At 40.7% G+C, this 15998-nt stretch overlaps 1 long non-coding RNA gene across 1 annotated transcript; it reads right to left on the reverse strand.

Annotated features, from left to right (window-relative positions):
• Nucleotides 1-6534: 6534 nt before the first annotated feature.
• On the reverse strand, nt 6535-7858 carry LOC149269446 (uncharacterized). The gene is made up of 3 exons (XR_016269822.1): nt 7234-7858; nt 6990-7173; nt 6535-6933 (listed from the first exon to the last, which is right to left on the reverse strand). It is a non-coding gene; the product is annotated as an uncharacterized LOC149269446 (long non-coding RNA).
• Nucleotides 7859-15998: the final 8140 nt, after the last annotated feature.

A 15998-nucleotide genomic window follows, 5' to 3' on the forward strand; every position in this document is an offset into this window, starting at 1 on the left:
ACTCGAGAGTAGCCACGCATCTGCGTCGACATTCACAACAACAACAACAACATGGAGTCCTAAAATAATGTTGATGTTGCTGTTGATGTGGTGTTCAGTGCTCCACAGTTGGCTGAAGTGGCCCACACATCCGTCGAGAGCGCCACAAGGCCTAAACGTTTTGTTGTTTTTAATAGAGCCAAGCGATTACAGCCTCAACGGTAGCCGGAGCAGCAACAGCAACAACAACAGCAACAGCAGCAGCAACACAAGCAACACAAGCAACAATTGGCTGTGCCTTTGGCTGGAACGCGACGAGCGCGCGTAATCAATAAATCTAAAAATAATTCTACCAATACATGTCAAAGCCGTAATAGGGAAACCATAAATTCTTTGTTGTGTCCAGCTAAAAATGTGCAAGGCACGACGGTAGCAGCCTGTTGCATGTTGCTGTTGAACGGCTGCAACTATTACCAATTGTTGTGGCTCGCAACATGCCTCGTATCGGCAATAAGTAACGCTGATTTGGCAGTTAAATGCCGCCGTTGCTGTTACCTTTCGGTTGCTGTTGTTGCTGTTGCTGTTGCTGTTTCTGTTGCGGCCAGCCGGATATGCAACGGCAACATGTTGCTGCTGGCAGCCAAAACTGTTAAATGTGACACTAATATCCGGCTGTGCTGTCCATTAGAAAACAACAGCCACTCATAATGAGCAACTGTTGATGCCAGGCTTAAGATCTATAAACTGCGCTACGCCGCCAACATACTTTAACAACAGCAACTAGTTCGGAAGCAACATGCTGCTGATACAATGTCGGCTCTCCAGATAGGGCAGGGCCACATGTTGCCCGCAAGTTGCAATCATTTGTCCCTTTGTTTGTCCTTAACAACTTTTCCACACAGTTCCAGTTGTAGTTGTTTTTGTTGTTGTTGTTGCTGTTGTTAGTGCAGGTCGAGCATGGCAGTTGCAATTGCAACACAATGACATTATTGGCAACTCCTACAGCTCCGCTTGGCTGGTCAGTTGGCTACATGCAAAGCGCCACACGGCGCTTGTTCTTTACCTTTGCTTTGTTTTCAGCTTCTTTTTCATGTCACAGAAGCAACAGAAACGCGCATCGAGCCCCTTGCAGCAGCAGCAGCAGCAGCAGCCGAGCCGAGTCGAGACTCATGTTTGTTGGCTGCTACGTTGCTGATCTTGATACTGTGTCATGATTTATTTTTAATAGTTTGCGCTTAATATGCGCCAGCATCCGCCTGAGATGGAGTCTCGGCAACAGCCTGCCGGACGGCCAGCCTGCCTGCCTGCAACTGCCTGCCTATGGAAGTCAGCGTCGACATCGTCTAGTTGTAAACAACTGGCGTTGCAGCAACAACATAGCCAACATTGCTTTTTGTCTTCATCTGTGAGGGAGCAGGCAGTCAGTCAGCCCGCCAGCCAGCCGTGTGCAAAGTAATTGTTGGTAACACCTGCTTCTTCGCGTCGGCGTTGGTGGCTAGGCCATGCAGGCCATAGCCATAGCCATAGCTGTGGCTCCGACTGTGGCTCTGTCTCTGCCTCAGTCTCTGACTATGGCAGAGCCAGCAGCAACCTTGGCACAGACAGGATGCATGCTTAATGCGCCGTCAGTGTTTTTCTTCTTTTTTGCTTTTTGCTCTTTGCTTTTGCTAGTGCTGCTAACTGCTGCTTTGGAGCTCGATGCGCCACAGCGTGGTAGTTACATTGATTCGTTGTCAGCTTGGCATTGTTTTTATGAAAGGTTGCAGTTACTCGAGCTAAAGCTGGGGCTGCAGTTGCAGCTAAAGCTGTTGTTTGTAATTCGTTGCAATCATTTTGAAACGTCAAAGCAGCAGCAGCAGCAGCAGCAGCAACAACGTGTTGCTGCCAGCTCCCAATCAGCGTCATCAATAGTCTTAAGAGATCCGAGGCTAGCGGACAGAGCAGCTATGCCATTATTTTGCCATTATATTGACATCAATTTCAGCCGCTGTGGTTGTTGTTGCTAGTGCATTTCGTTAATTGTTTCATAGACGTTAAGTTATGTTCAGTAGCTAAAGAGCTGATGCTGTTGTTTCAGATGCTGCTGCTGCTGCTGTTGCTGCTGTTGCTGCTGTTGCTGCGGGTTGCTGCTGGTAATTTCAATAATAAAACTACAAAACTAAAAGCAGACAGCAACAGCAGCAGCAACAACAACAACAATCACAACTGCTGCACAGAGTAATGACAATTGCCTTGCATGGAGTGAAAGGCTTCAATCAAAGCGAGCAACACAATCAAACAGAGACGTAGACGGAGCGATTGCTGCTGCTGCTGCTGCTGCTGAAAGCGGACGAAGCTGTGCCGCGTTTTTATACATTTATTTTTCTGCTGCTTTTTCGGCAGACAATGGCAATCAGCAATATCAACTAGAACGACCAGAAACAGCAACAGCAGCAGCAACAGCAACAGCAACGGCAACGGCAAACGGGCAATTGCACATAATAATGCCCAAGCGAGCAGCAGCACCACCACCACCAACAACAACAACAACAACATCAGCCGCGTCATGTCATAGTCACGTCAACTCAGTTTCTGTTAGTAGTTGGCCAAAGCCAGAGCTCAGGCCACGTTTTGAGGCTGTGCAGGAAATCACAGCATGAATCACTCGCACAGCGCGAGTCCAACGAAAAAATAAAAATAAATAAAGAAAAATAAACTAAATAAAAACAAAGCACTATAGTGACGATTGCTCGACTATAAAATACCCTGCATTTAGCTTAAAATTATTGAACTCATTATAATCTATTTAGAAAACCAACTCCGATTTGATGGCGTTTGTCTGACATATTGATTGGATCAAACTGATCAAAAATATATATGCATTTCATTTATATTACCCTCAAGCTAATATACCCCACTGTCAATGGGTAGAAGGCATAATAAAAGCAAAATAATCACACGATATTCGTACGAGAGAATGCGCAACACAGCCGAAAACCCGCAAAGAGGGCGAACCAAGCTTTGATGACTTGCTGTGTGTGTGTGTGAGTGTGGGTGTGTGTGGGTGTGCGTGTGCATGTTTGCGTTGGCTGTGCGCGGTAGGGTCGAGCCATTTTTCCTTGGCTCGTACGGGTTTTGCTTTCGATTTTTGGCGGCGCGCGCCGAATGCAGAAGTCATGCGCATGTCACGCTTATTTAAATCAATTTTTTGCCTCAGCTATGCAAAGAACAATTCCGTAATATAAGAATAGGCGGGGTATACTTTATTGTACGAGCTGCTATGCCAAAAAAGGAAAAAAACATTTTAAAATAATGCCAAGTAATTCCTAAATAATATAATAGGGGGTACTGCCAGGCTAATTGCTTGGACATCGTTTGCCCTGCTGCGATGCTTGACAAAATCTACTTTACTTGATGACCATTTAAAACTTTCAAATAATTGACCTAACTAATTGAATATATTTTAGATAGTTATTTAAAAACCCAATATAGTATCGAAGTAAATTAAAATAAAATAATTCATTCAACATTTATTTTTATCTAATTAATAATACTAATTTCATAACAACTGCCAATTTTTGTTTTTCTTTTTTCCACAATTTCAACAAATAAAAGCGGAGCCGACTGGCCTATCAGTCCAAGACCTCTGTGCATATCCATAGACCTTTCAACCAAAGAAGATCAGCTCACACTGATCTTAGGCGAAATAAAAGCCACCAGCTCAATCAACAAGAAATATACATATACAAAGTTTCAATCTATCCAGATGGTATGCCAGCAATGAGAAAGCAACACTTGTGAGTGTTTGCATTTGAGAGTTGTTAATGCTGTTGTTGTTGTTGTTGTTATTGGTGTTGGCCGATCCGCATCTGCAAGGCGTAGTATCAGGTTTTTTGCAAGTGCCCGTGGGTGTTTTTTGTTTTTTTGATTTTTGGCTTTGCATTAATCAACCTTATGCGATTTTAAATGTTGTTGTTTTTTTGCTGCTACCTTCGTCGATGGCCACAACAACAAAAACAACAACAGCAACTTTGGCGCGAAGCTCTTGAATGTCGGTTGTTGTTGCTGCTAAAATTAAAACAGCAATTAAATGGCCAAAAGCCAAACCCCATCACAGCCTGCTGCCGCCTGCCCGCCTCCTGCTTGCCTGACTCTCTTCCTGCCTGGCTGCCTGCCTGGCTGCTTCGGTGTGGCAGTTGGCTTGGCTTGTGCATGGCAAATGAGTTGCAACTAAAATTCAATTAGCTAACAAAATTCCATTTCGAACCACAACATGGACACAGGCAAAGCCGCAGCAGCCACAGCAGCACAAACAGCAACAGCAACAACAACAACAACAGCAACGGCAACGGCAACAATAATAACATTGGCTAAAAACTTATAAACACTTTGGTCGAGAGAGCGAACCGCCCACTGCTGCCTGCTTGAAGCAACCCCTTCCGGCTAACGCATCATCGCAGTTTGGTCAACAGAATTTTGGGTTTTGAAAATTGAATTAGATGCAGCAGACCGTGTGGCAGACGGACAGACAGAGAGCCACACAGACAGACAGACAAACAGACAGAGGCAGGCTGAGACAGCGGCAGACTGAGGCAGAGGTCGAGGTATTTCATCAACCTTGTCAAACTTGCCCGCTCTATGGCTCTTACAGCTTTGGCACCCACCAGCCCAGCAGCCCACCAGCCCAGCAGCCCACTAGGCTGCCCCTTCGCCCCGCCCCGCTATTCCCCGCCCGCCTGGCCGTCAATATTAACTGCATTATTGAGCAATGCGGCTTGCCACAAACATGTAATTGAATTGCACCCTTCAGTCCAGTCTTTCCGTTGTCCAATCGCCCGTCAACGCCAACGTGCCCTGAGCTCTTGTTGTTTTTGTTTTTGGGGGTTAACTCTTTTCGGTGTGGCTGGGCGGCAGGGGTAATCAGCAGCAGGGCTGCTGAGCTCTGCTTGATTTATGCTGCTGCATTTGCATGGACTCTGCCAGCTGTGCCCTCTGAGCTGTGGGCTCCGAGCTGTGGACTGTTGGTTTTGGTCATCAAATTGATTTGGTTTTGCGTATGGTTAGCCCCAACACCACCTCGATTCACACTCAAAACGCGAATACACAATATTTAATTGCTCATCGCGAAATTGTGCGGTTTTAATGTTAAATTTAGAAATGAGAATTACACTGTTCAGCATCAATTTATAGGACAGAACTCGCAATGTTAGGAGGTTCACTAAGAATCTGATAGAAATATAAAGCTCTGTCAGAATATCTTTTTATTCTTTAAGAATACATTTCTATTTTTGATCGATTTTTGAAATTTATGAATTTAAAGTTAAATCTGCAAGATTTGTACTACTCATTTAAATAAAATTTTTCCCGTTTAAGTTACATTTTATTTATTTACTCTAACCATTTTACTGCTTTGTTTTTATAATATTTTGTGCTTAACTTTATTTGACCTAAAGCTCAATCATTTTGAGACTCTTTTGTCTGTCTTTATATTGAAATAAGCTGCAAACTATTTTCACCAATTTATGTTAACTTACAAACAAAAATTTAATGTTAGAATATTAAAATAAATATTATCAAATAAACATTATATTTAGCTGTAGTTTTTCTCAGCTGATTTCTAGACGACGCAATCATGTTGTGCAGTGTTAGCTTTTTGGCATAAATAACCCATTCACAAATAAATTACTGTGTGCATGTGTGTGTGAGTTTGGGTATGTGTGTATTGGCATTGGTCGCTGTTGCCACAAAATATGATATCGAATATAACGCAAAATTAAGCCAATTGCATTTGATGCATTTACCGAAAACAAATTTCATTGTTGATTTATTGTTCGCTTGTTTGTTTTGTTTTGTTTCATTGGGTTTTCATTTCAGTTTTCATTTAGGAGTTTTTCGTTAGGGTTTAGAGCTCTTGTCTGGTGTTGTTTTCCAAGGGTTTTCATTTTGACCAATGAATAAGTTTGCGTCATTCAATTATAGCTATTGTTATTATTATTGTTGTTGTTGTTGTTGTTGTTGTTGTTATTGTTGGCTCACCCAGTGAACGCTCTTATCAGAATGTGGGCTGCATTCTGGTCTCTGATTAGTGCGTTGCTTCTCCTTGCTGGCTTCGCTTAATGATTACAATTGTGACAACAAAGAATTCACTTCATTTGCCATTAGGTCATCAATTTAAATAAATAGAAATAAAAATTAATAAATATCGCGCTAATGCGCGAGTGTTGCTCGCAATTGGCAAATGTGTCACGAACAATGAGCCTGCGATATTGATAAGCACGTGGTGGGGTTCAAATTCAGGGGTCAACTAGGAAGTAAGTGCAACCTCCGGGCAATTTCTATTGTCTCTAATGGCATTCAGCTGCAACAAGTCCAAAGATCATTAGACACGTTCTATGATAACGCAAATTAGCTTCAGCAAAAATATAAAATAAAATAAATAGGTTTGACGAGCCGAAGATTGTATACTCTCGTCTGAGAGTTGGAATATTCCTTCCACTTTTACTTCACATAAATTATATATTAAACTAAAATTAGCTAGAATGATCTGTTAATTGAATGACGAAATGATTTCATTGATTTTAAAATCAAACAGAAAAATATATATTCAATTTAGCAACTTGTAAAATCAGACACATGAGTTATGAGATTTCGTACATCGATATATACATACATATATATAGGTATTTGTATTTCATGGGATCGCAGATGTCTTCCAATGCCCTCTAGGATGAGGCAGTTGGAAGCGTAACCATCCAAAATTAAGTGTGCATCATGCCTGCTTATAGATTTAGTCTCATGCTTGTCTGCCCGAATGGTGAGGAACTGCAGTCTTATCATATGTAGAATTAACATCAAAACAGAGACAATTTCATATTTGGCTGCTTGTGCTTATCAAACAACATTCTCAATTTACATAACGCGACTTTATGCCCCTGGACGTAAATAGGTCCACGTCACATATTCCAGCTGAGGGTTCTGCGAACGGAGCTATGAATAGAAATAATCTCTCATGGATCACATGCAGCACTCACATTACGCATAGGCAGTGGGACCTATCTATACTTGGTCAATCGTTGCCTCCGAAAAGCTTCCCCAGCATCCAGTTGGTATGGGGCATAACTGTCAATATATTCGTCTCGATACACTTAAGTCTCGTAGGTGTTACAAATCAGCCGGAGCACTTGCGAAGAGCCACACAAACTCTGGCTGGGAGTTCTGCGGAATAGATGCGAGATATAAATATACTTATATTTGATGAGCCATCGAGGCACTTGCATCACGCATGGGCAGCTTAGCAAGAAGGCCCAATTATGCCACGCCCCAAGCTCTCCAGGCGCCGTGTCTCCCGTGTCCAGCTCTTCAGTTCCGTCGAACAATAGTTTATCAGCTCGTTACGCAAGCGTGATATTAACATTGTTAATCAATTTGGAATTTAGCTCTATCAATGTTTGTTGGCCTGACGTGCCTGGTCTAGCTGAACTCGTACAAAACCGTATTAACTTAACAAGTATAGAGAGTTGTGAAAAGTGTAAGTGCAGTGTGCGGGTGTAACTGGAATCTAAACAAACACTCTCCAATTTTGTAGGTATAAACGGAACTTAATTGTTCGGCATGCTTAGTTATGGTGAACAACAGATGTAATAAGCATAGTTTGAATGTCACAGCGAATGTCATTGATTTGCAGCTAAGGCCAAGGCTGACTCAATCAGCGAGCCATCAATTGGCCAAATTTGCCTTCTGCCCGGCCAGTCTGTGCGTCTTAATGAGTTCATTTGCATTAACACTTGCAAATAATTAATTTGAAACTGTTTGTGCACAGTCTGATGCTTGATGACATGATGGCACTGCATCTGTCCATAGTCCAGTGAGCACTGGCCACTGGGCATATGTGTCCCCATCGAACCAGACACGTCCATCCAGCAGGCTGCTCGGGCATTTTATCAACTGTCCGACTATTTGTGCTGCGAGAAAAAAGAGAAGAGTTGAGCGTACAACAAATGTTACTCAAGTAAAATGTTTGTTTTTGCATTCAGTCTAAGTGCGGAGCACAGTCACAGTCGCTGCCACAGTCACAATTACGGACACGAGTCTGACTCCGGCTACATTCACAGTCATGGGCATTGGGCGCAACTGTACCCAGCTGATAGCGTAGGCCCATCGATAACAACAATCGCTGTGGACCAATGGGGGCATTGGACTGCGGCTGGGAATGGCACTAGCACTGGCGCTGGGATTGGAACTGGGACTGGGCTGGGAATGGGACATGGGACTGGGCGCTCAGCGCTTGGCGTTGGGCTTGCTGCTATTGCTGTAGATGTTGTTGTTGCTGTTGCTGTTGCTGTGGCGCAAGCCGCTTGTCGTTGCACTGATAACATTTGGCAAGCGCAAATGGAAACGCGTATTAAAAATGCCCAAAGAGGCAAATCGCAACAGCAACGCCGACGTCGACGCCGACGCCGACGCCATCGCCGGGTGCATTGCCCCTGTCCGTTGACTGACCAACAGCAACATCAACAGCACCAGCACCAGCACCAGCAGCAGAAGCAGCAGCAGCAATTGCTGCTGTCTCTTCATTCTCGGCCATTCATTTGGCCCGGCAAACATTTGCATTGGCCATTCTCGGTCAATATAGACAGATTTCCATGCAAATTTAATACGCAAACATTCGGGCGGCCCTAGTCAAATTGAAAATCTCATCTGTGCAAAGTGGCTGGCGGTCGGGTTTGGGAGATTGGCTCGCTCACCTGCTGCCACTTGCGCATTTTGAGCAGCTGCCTAACGGTAAGGCAATCAATTATTGGTCCGCAAGCGCGTTTCGTGCAACTCACACTGGATCGACAATCGCATCCTCGTCCGCATCCCCATCTGCGCATGCATCGCTCTATCGGCTCGTTGCGCGCCGGCGGATGTGCTAAGCGCGCTGCCAATTTAAAATACAAACAATATGGTCCAGGGAGACGCGTCAATAAAACTGGACATCGACAACAGCATCGACATCAGTATCAGCATCTGCATCAGCATCAGCATCAGCATCATCCGGATTCGTCAAAAGGCTGCGAACAGCTGTCGGTGTGGGCGGGAAAGACATGGCGAGTGCCTGCCCGAAATCAAAATGAGGCATACTTACTAATTGCAACGGCCCTTGGGCTAATGCAACATTAAACAGAACCAAGGCCGGCGACCCTCACAGTTTTGCTTGCTATGCAAAGAGATCAAATGAGTTCGCCTTACCTTGGATATGGCATGCATTAAGTAATTAATGATTAATTCCTTATTAATGTAATATAAAACTGTTCTCTTTTTTATCGGTAAACGTTAAATATATATGTATTTTTAAATTATATTTATTTATATATTTAAACACATTTAAAGGAAAGTACACAAATGAAAATTGTCGGAAATATATTCGAAGGGAGCGTTGAAGCTAAACAAGGGAAAGCTCAGTTTCAGACTACGGGCGAGGTGAAAAAATGCTTGAAAAACAACGCTTCGAATTTCACTAAGATAACAGAATAGTTATCAATAATATAATTATTCTCTTTGGGATCTACATGTATTCGAGAACAGCCAGAGAATGGGCCACAGTACCAGTAAATCTTAAGCTTTGACTAATTTCACATATGCTGTACTTTAAAATAAATTTTAAATAAATGTCTTTAGCCCAAATATACTTCAGTTATTCTTCTGTATTGTTTACACTGAGTGCTGATTATATAGGTACATATTAATTAATTATGAAAAAAGAACGAAATATCAATTTACTCTTTTGAATACAATTTCAGTTTTTATTTTATTATATTTTTTCGCAATGTTCCGCTTCAATCTCATTCAGCGATTGGCAGTTTTAGTTACAAATTTATGATGTGGAAAAGTGCAATTATGATATGAAAGTTTTAAATAAAAATATTACATTTTTTCTATTTAAATATTAAGTTTTCATTTATTTTTTCCTTTTACACCCTAAACTCATTAAAAATGGGAAATCAGCGTGATTTTCTTAATTAATAATACAATTTAGTTTTTTGTTTAATGTAGCTGCGGTAAATTGATCATTTAACACGTTACAGAAATCAATTTCATTTATTCACATTTCAGTACAAATCGGACTGGCATAACGCAATTGCATTGAAGCATTGATTTCATATTTTTAATATATGCATACAAATATGCATTAAACCATTCATACAATCATTATTTGTATATATATATATACCATTTGGTATCATTGGAACAAAAGCAGTTATATATAACCCGCATACAACATACATATTTTTGTTTACAGAATTTTTTCAAAAAACTAAAAGACTTTATTCCTCTGCAGGCAACTGTTTTCACCTTTCCTGGGAATAGCCATAACTTTATAAAAAAAAGAAAGAATAAAGAAAAAAAAAAATTAAAATCAATTAAAGCCAACTCTTTAACTCTTTTGCGTGCTGCTCTATCGCTCTTTCGGCTCTCTGTCTTTCTCTGTCTTACTCACATTCTCCATCTATCCTTCTATGGCGCGACTGTTAATTTCGCTGACTACTGAAGCGCTATGCATTTAAATATGTTTCGTGTGAACGGCAAAACGGTTACAGGAGAGGACAGCCCCTACTTGACACCAGACGCTGGCTGATGCAGCCGCGACCCGGCCGGGGACCAACCGCACTCGAGGACAACGGACAACTTCCGGACATCCTCTGTTTCTCGTCTTTGGCCGCGTACTCCGCAAATTAAATGCAATGACAAATGCACTCCGTCAAATTGAAAAGGGATTTCTCTTATTAATTATGACGCCGCCGCAGCCAGGACACCAGGAAAAGGGTTGATGACGATGACAACATGTCGTATGCGGGACGGAGAAAGAGAGTGAGAGAGAGGTCCTACGACTGGCACTGGGAATACCGCCAGCCAACTGTCGATTTTTTTAACGACAGGCATCTGTGTGTTAATTTAATGTGTCTGAATGTGTGAGTGCATGTAAATGTGTGTATGTGTGTGTGTGCGTAATGCACATTTAAATAATAACGCTGCGGTTGGCCGCAGCATGGCTGCCTTTTGTTTTATTTTTTGCGGCCCTTTGTGCATTTTTGAATTTATTTTTTCCTAACACAATAAATGACGTCAGTTGAAAGCGCCTGCGCAAATTGCTTGTCCAGGCTTAATCCTTTACTGCCAGCCTCTCAATTTTCAATTATTCGAAAGCGAATTTCCAGCTGAGCACCGAGTGCTCCACATTCACACACACACATATATATATGAGTTAAATAAATGATTTCAATTCGAATTGACATTCATAGCTAGCGGCCGAGCAACGCCTATAAATTATTTTTCAAATATTTTGCATTTCATTCATTACTCAACACTAAAGCTGCCAGAGCAGGAGGAGCAAAGTCTCTGTGTGTGTCAGTGTGTGTGTGTTTGTGTGTGTGTGTGTGAAGCACCTGGGCAGTGTTGCCCACAAGTTGATGTAGTTGTTGAAAAATGCATTTGAATGCCACTCGAAGATTGCTCCATTTAATAGATTACTCGCCCCTCCGTCAGCATGTCGTGTCATACGGAATCATGCGGTGAAATATATATTCGAATCTTGTACTACTTGTAAACTTCGGCCTCATATCTCGCCTCTTGCTGAGAGACGAAAGACGGGTTGTTGTTGTTGTTGTTTTTCTTTATCTTCTGGCCTCTGTGACAGCATAATTAAGCCATGCTCTCGTTGTTGTTGTTGTTGTTGCTGCTGGTGTAGCTGTCGCTTGGTACATTTTCTTTTCGAAGCGTTGAAAATGCTCTTAACAAATCTCTTCAACAAATTATGCAGATAAGTAAAATCTGTCGATGATGTGTGTGCTGCCCAAGCAGCATTTGGAAAAGAAAATAAATGAATTGGAATTGAAGTAGTTTAAATGTAATTCCAATTGAAATTGAATTGTGATATAAGAAGAATGTAAATATATACATATATATTTTTTTTAAAACACTTTCGAATGTTTCACATTAGAGCACAAATATATTCATGCCAAAGATTAAATATTTTTTCGAAATATCTTCAGTTCTTCCGCATTCATCAGTTGAAATTAGTAGTGCAATTAAAATTAAAAAGGTTTTAAGTTATCAATATATGCATATGTATGTATATAAAATAAAATAATAATAATAATAATTAAGCAAAGCAAATGGGCACATAAATTTTGTATAATAATTGGAAAAATGTGCGAACGCTATGTAGAACAAATTGAAATGACGAAATGATATCACTAAAATTAATAGCTTAAATCAAAGAATAAAATATTTTTAGCAATTTAAACTTTGTGCTCTAGAGAGCGCAAATAAAAAGTTTGCAAAATGAATTGTGATAAATAAAAATAAAATGTTATTTTTATATTCAGTCGTGACTATGAAGTACAGCGTCCGTTCTGCCCCACGAGTGTTCGTATAAAAACCTAGAGATCTTTATATTTGGAATATTGATATTAACTTCCTTATGCGATTATGTTGGAAAAGTTACGGGAAATCGGAATATAATATAATATGCTAATCTCACTATATATCACTCTGGACTCCATGCAGTTATGTCTATGAGCATACAGCATAATGGGATAGTTAACGTCTTTCAACATTTTATTGCACTGTTAACGAGCATTACGCAGTCTGCTACACTCGACTGCAAGGCTCAGGCGTTTTTCCAAACATTGTAGCTGAATGAGCGACCCTTTAAGCCTTTAAAATTGTTGGTTACTGTATAACTGCTATATTAGCTCGAGCTGTTAGCATGCCAGAAGGGTCGACTCTACGAACTGACTGCACAAAATTTGCCTAATCCCCGCTGTCACTACTCTTATTGTTGTTGTTGTTGTTGTTGTTGCCTCTACCGTTGTTGCTGCTGCTGCTGCTGCTGCTGATATTCTGCGGTAGTCAACACGCCGACAGCTTTTCTGTTGTGTTGTTGCTGGTGCTATTTTTTTTTTTTTTTTTTTTTTTTATGTGGTTGTTGGCCCGATGTCGTGATCAGCCATCCAGTTGCGAATATATTCGCAGTCATTCACTCAGGCAACTCGGCGACCAGCGGCCAACGAACAACACAATGTTTGGGTGTCAAATTGATAATCGCGTGAGTTGTTATCACAACAACGTCCACACACACAGCAACGCACACACTCACACACTCAATGCAAAATACATAAGCTGTCCGTCGCCACATTTTAATGCAATTTGCGAGGGGTTGCAAAGTTGCCAAGTTGCCAAGTTGCGTGTGTGTGTTGGCTTTTGTTGTAACCCAAATATCGTATTATTGTAAAATATTAAGAAATTGTTCGTATAGTTGGCTATCGCTGCCCGCAAATCGCTGGACATGGCCAAAGCCCATTGAAGCGCGCTTGAGCCCAAAACGAATGCAACAAAAAAGAAACCCGCCTGCCCGCCTGCCCCCCTGCCCCCTGTCTTTCGGCCTGGCAAATGGAACTGCTAACTGGTTACTGAGCGCTAGTTACTGTGGTCAGTTTTTTGCATTTCGGGTTTGAAAGGGGTTGCTGCTGCTGTTTAAGGGCGCTTCGCATTAAGCGCATTTGTTTGCTCACATGTCCGGATGAAAGGTGCAGATAAAACGCAATTACATGCGATTATCACGAAATATGTAGCGAAATTTATGAAATGTATAATTTACAGTTACAGAGCTGCTGCTGCTGCTGCTGCTGCAGTTGCATGTACATGTCTGTCAGACAGTTAGCCAGTCTGTCCGTCTCTCCGGCTGCTCGTCTGCCCGTCTTCTCTCGCCTACCGATGCAGATTTCAAACACTGACGACTTTTTCGTTGCCATTTGGCTTAGGGTGTGTGCCAAACCATAAAAATGTTGTTAAACACACGGACAGCCGGCGCGCAGATATGGCCAGAAAAGTGGGGAGAAAAGTGGCAGTGCGTGTGTCGCAGTTGCTGTGGCTGTTGCTGTTGCTTTTGCTGTTGTTGTTGCTTTTGCTGTTGTTTGTGCATAAAAAGTAAACAAAATTGATTTGAAAATTGCGCGAACTGCGAGCAGAGGCAGCGGAAGGTGGACTGACGGGGCAGACATACACAACAATGGATCGGTAATGCTCGCATTATGTTGACGACGTCGTCGACAGCAACAACAGCCACACTCGAAGGCAAACATAAACACAAGCACGAGCACAAACAAACAAACAAACAACTGAAACAACTTAAACATGCAGGCGCACTAAAACATGCGCGAAAATGAATAGTTGCAAATAGTTCTTCGTATTCGCCAGCAATTGGTCAGGTCCAGCTCGGTTCCCGTTCCCATTCCCATTTCCCTCTGCCGCTCCCACTCCCGCTCCAGTTCCCTCTGCCGCTCCCATTTCAATGACCATTTTTGCGTATCCATGTCCATGTCCATGTCCGTGTCGTTCTGTTTTTATGACGCTCGACATGTTTATTTGGGCCTCAATGTGTTTTGGGTGTAGCTGAAACCGTAAAGTAATGTGCAAATAACGGTGCCCGTGCCCTCAGCGCGCTATCTATAATCTATCACTTCCAGCTAGCGGTACCTGGGCACATAAGTAAATGCAAACCGCTTGTTACCTGTAAGTGCGTCCAATTCACACAGATAATTAGATGCTTACATAGATAATAACTCACTTAAATTATTAATCATATTGCAGAAGGAGATGTTTAAGGCAACGGTTGTATATCAATGTCAAAAGATGAAGATATTATGAGATGCTCAGAGAAAAACGTTAATATTATAATAATACAAGACTCTTTTCGTTAATATTTATAAGTCATCTAACAGTTCTTTAGAATAATGCTCTACATCTTAAAGGTAACCTGATTAATATTTGTAAACAAAGTTATAAGTTGATAGAATGGATGAGCAACAAATGAGAGTAACCAACGTGTCTTTCGTTTTATTTTGGAAACAATTTTCAAAAACTATTATATTATATACTTGATTATTTAGCACATTATTAAGCACAGGTATGCCGACATTGACATAATGTTAGTTAATTTGAGTAATTATGTTACAAATGAGTGTGTAGTGTTGGTTAAGAGAGTGAGCGATAATTTCGAAGAAGCAGAGTCTGAATCGGCGAATGTGGGAAGGTTAAATGTTAATTTCAGTGCTATTGGGCTGGGATGATTCGTGTTTGTTGCTTTGTTTGGTGGATGTGTTTCGTATAAATTGAAATTCAACTGTAGCTGAGCTACGCCTATTCTCTCAGATGACATCAAATGCTCTTAACGCTCCAAATATATATATAGTTGATTTCTTGATTAATTGGTATCAATAGTCCAACTAGTTCTCCATAATATATATATTTGTCATATATGCATATAGGCCTTATAAAATATAGTGCATATTATTATAAAAAATGTATTATATACAAGACTTATATAAAATAATATAATCATAAATGAGTTATAATTATAAAATATATTGTCGGATATGAGGTTTTATAACATAAGTTATTAATGTCAAGTTATAAATATCAAGATTTTAAGGAATTCACTTAAAGAATGCCATAACATACGTATTTTGTATAATATAAGAAAAAAATAAAAATAAAAAAAAAATGTACACATTATTTTATTAAATAAATAATATTGAGTTATTATTCAATAAGTGGTATAAATGGTATACCTGACTTATAAATAGAATATGTCTTAAAATTAGCAAACGTATCTTATATATAACTGCCTTGTGTAATATAAGATAGATGACATCATTTTAATGAATTTACTTTTTGAATTATTTAATTTGTAAATGCTTTTTAATTAAATACTAATTAGTTTCTATTTATTTTATTAATTACTATTACTTTTCTTTTTTTCTTCAAAGTTGAACATTTCCAAAAAACTCATAATATGCATTTTACAGTTATTGTAGATCTGTGGCAGTAGCCATTAGGTCACTTGACATGAATTCTCTGTGGACGACTTCTCGGTTGAATCGGTTCATTAATCTGTGTCGCCTGACCTGCAATTAAATACAATTTGCAACTGCGCTGCCGTTCTATTTTAAGAGCCGTGCTCATGGTATTTATATACTGACTGCTATGATAACATT

The sequence above is a fragment of the Drosophila arizonae genome, chromosome 4 (assembly GCF_054131065.1).
Source record: "Drosophila arizonae isolate 15081-1271.41 chromosome 4, UAZ_ARI_1.0, whole genome shotgun sequence".
Lineage (NCBI taxonomy): Eukaryota > Metazoa > Arthropoda > Insecta > Diptera > Drosophilidae > Drosophila > Drosophila arizonae.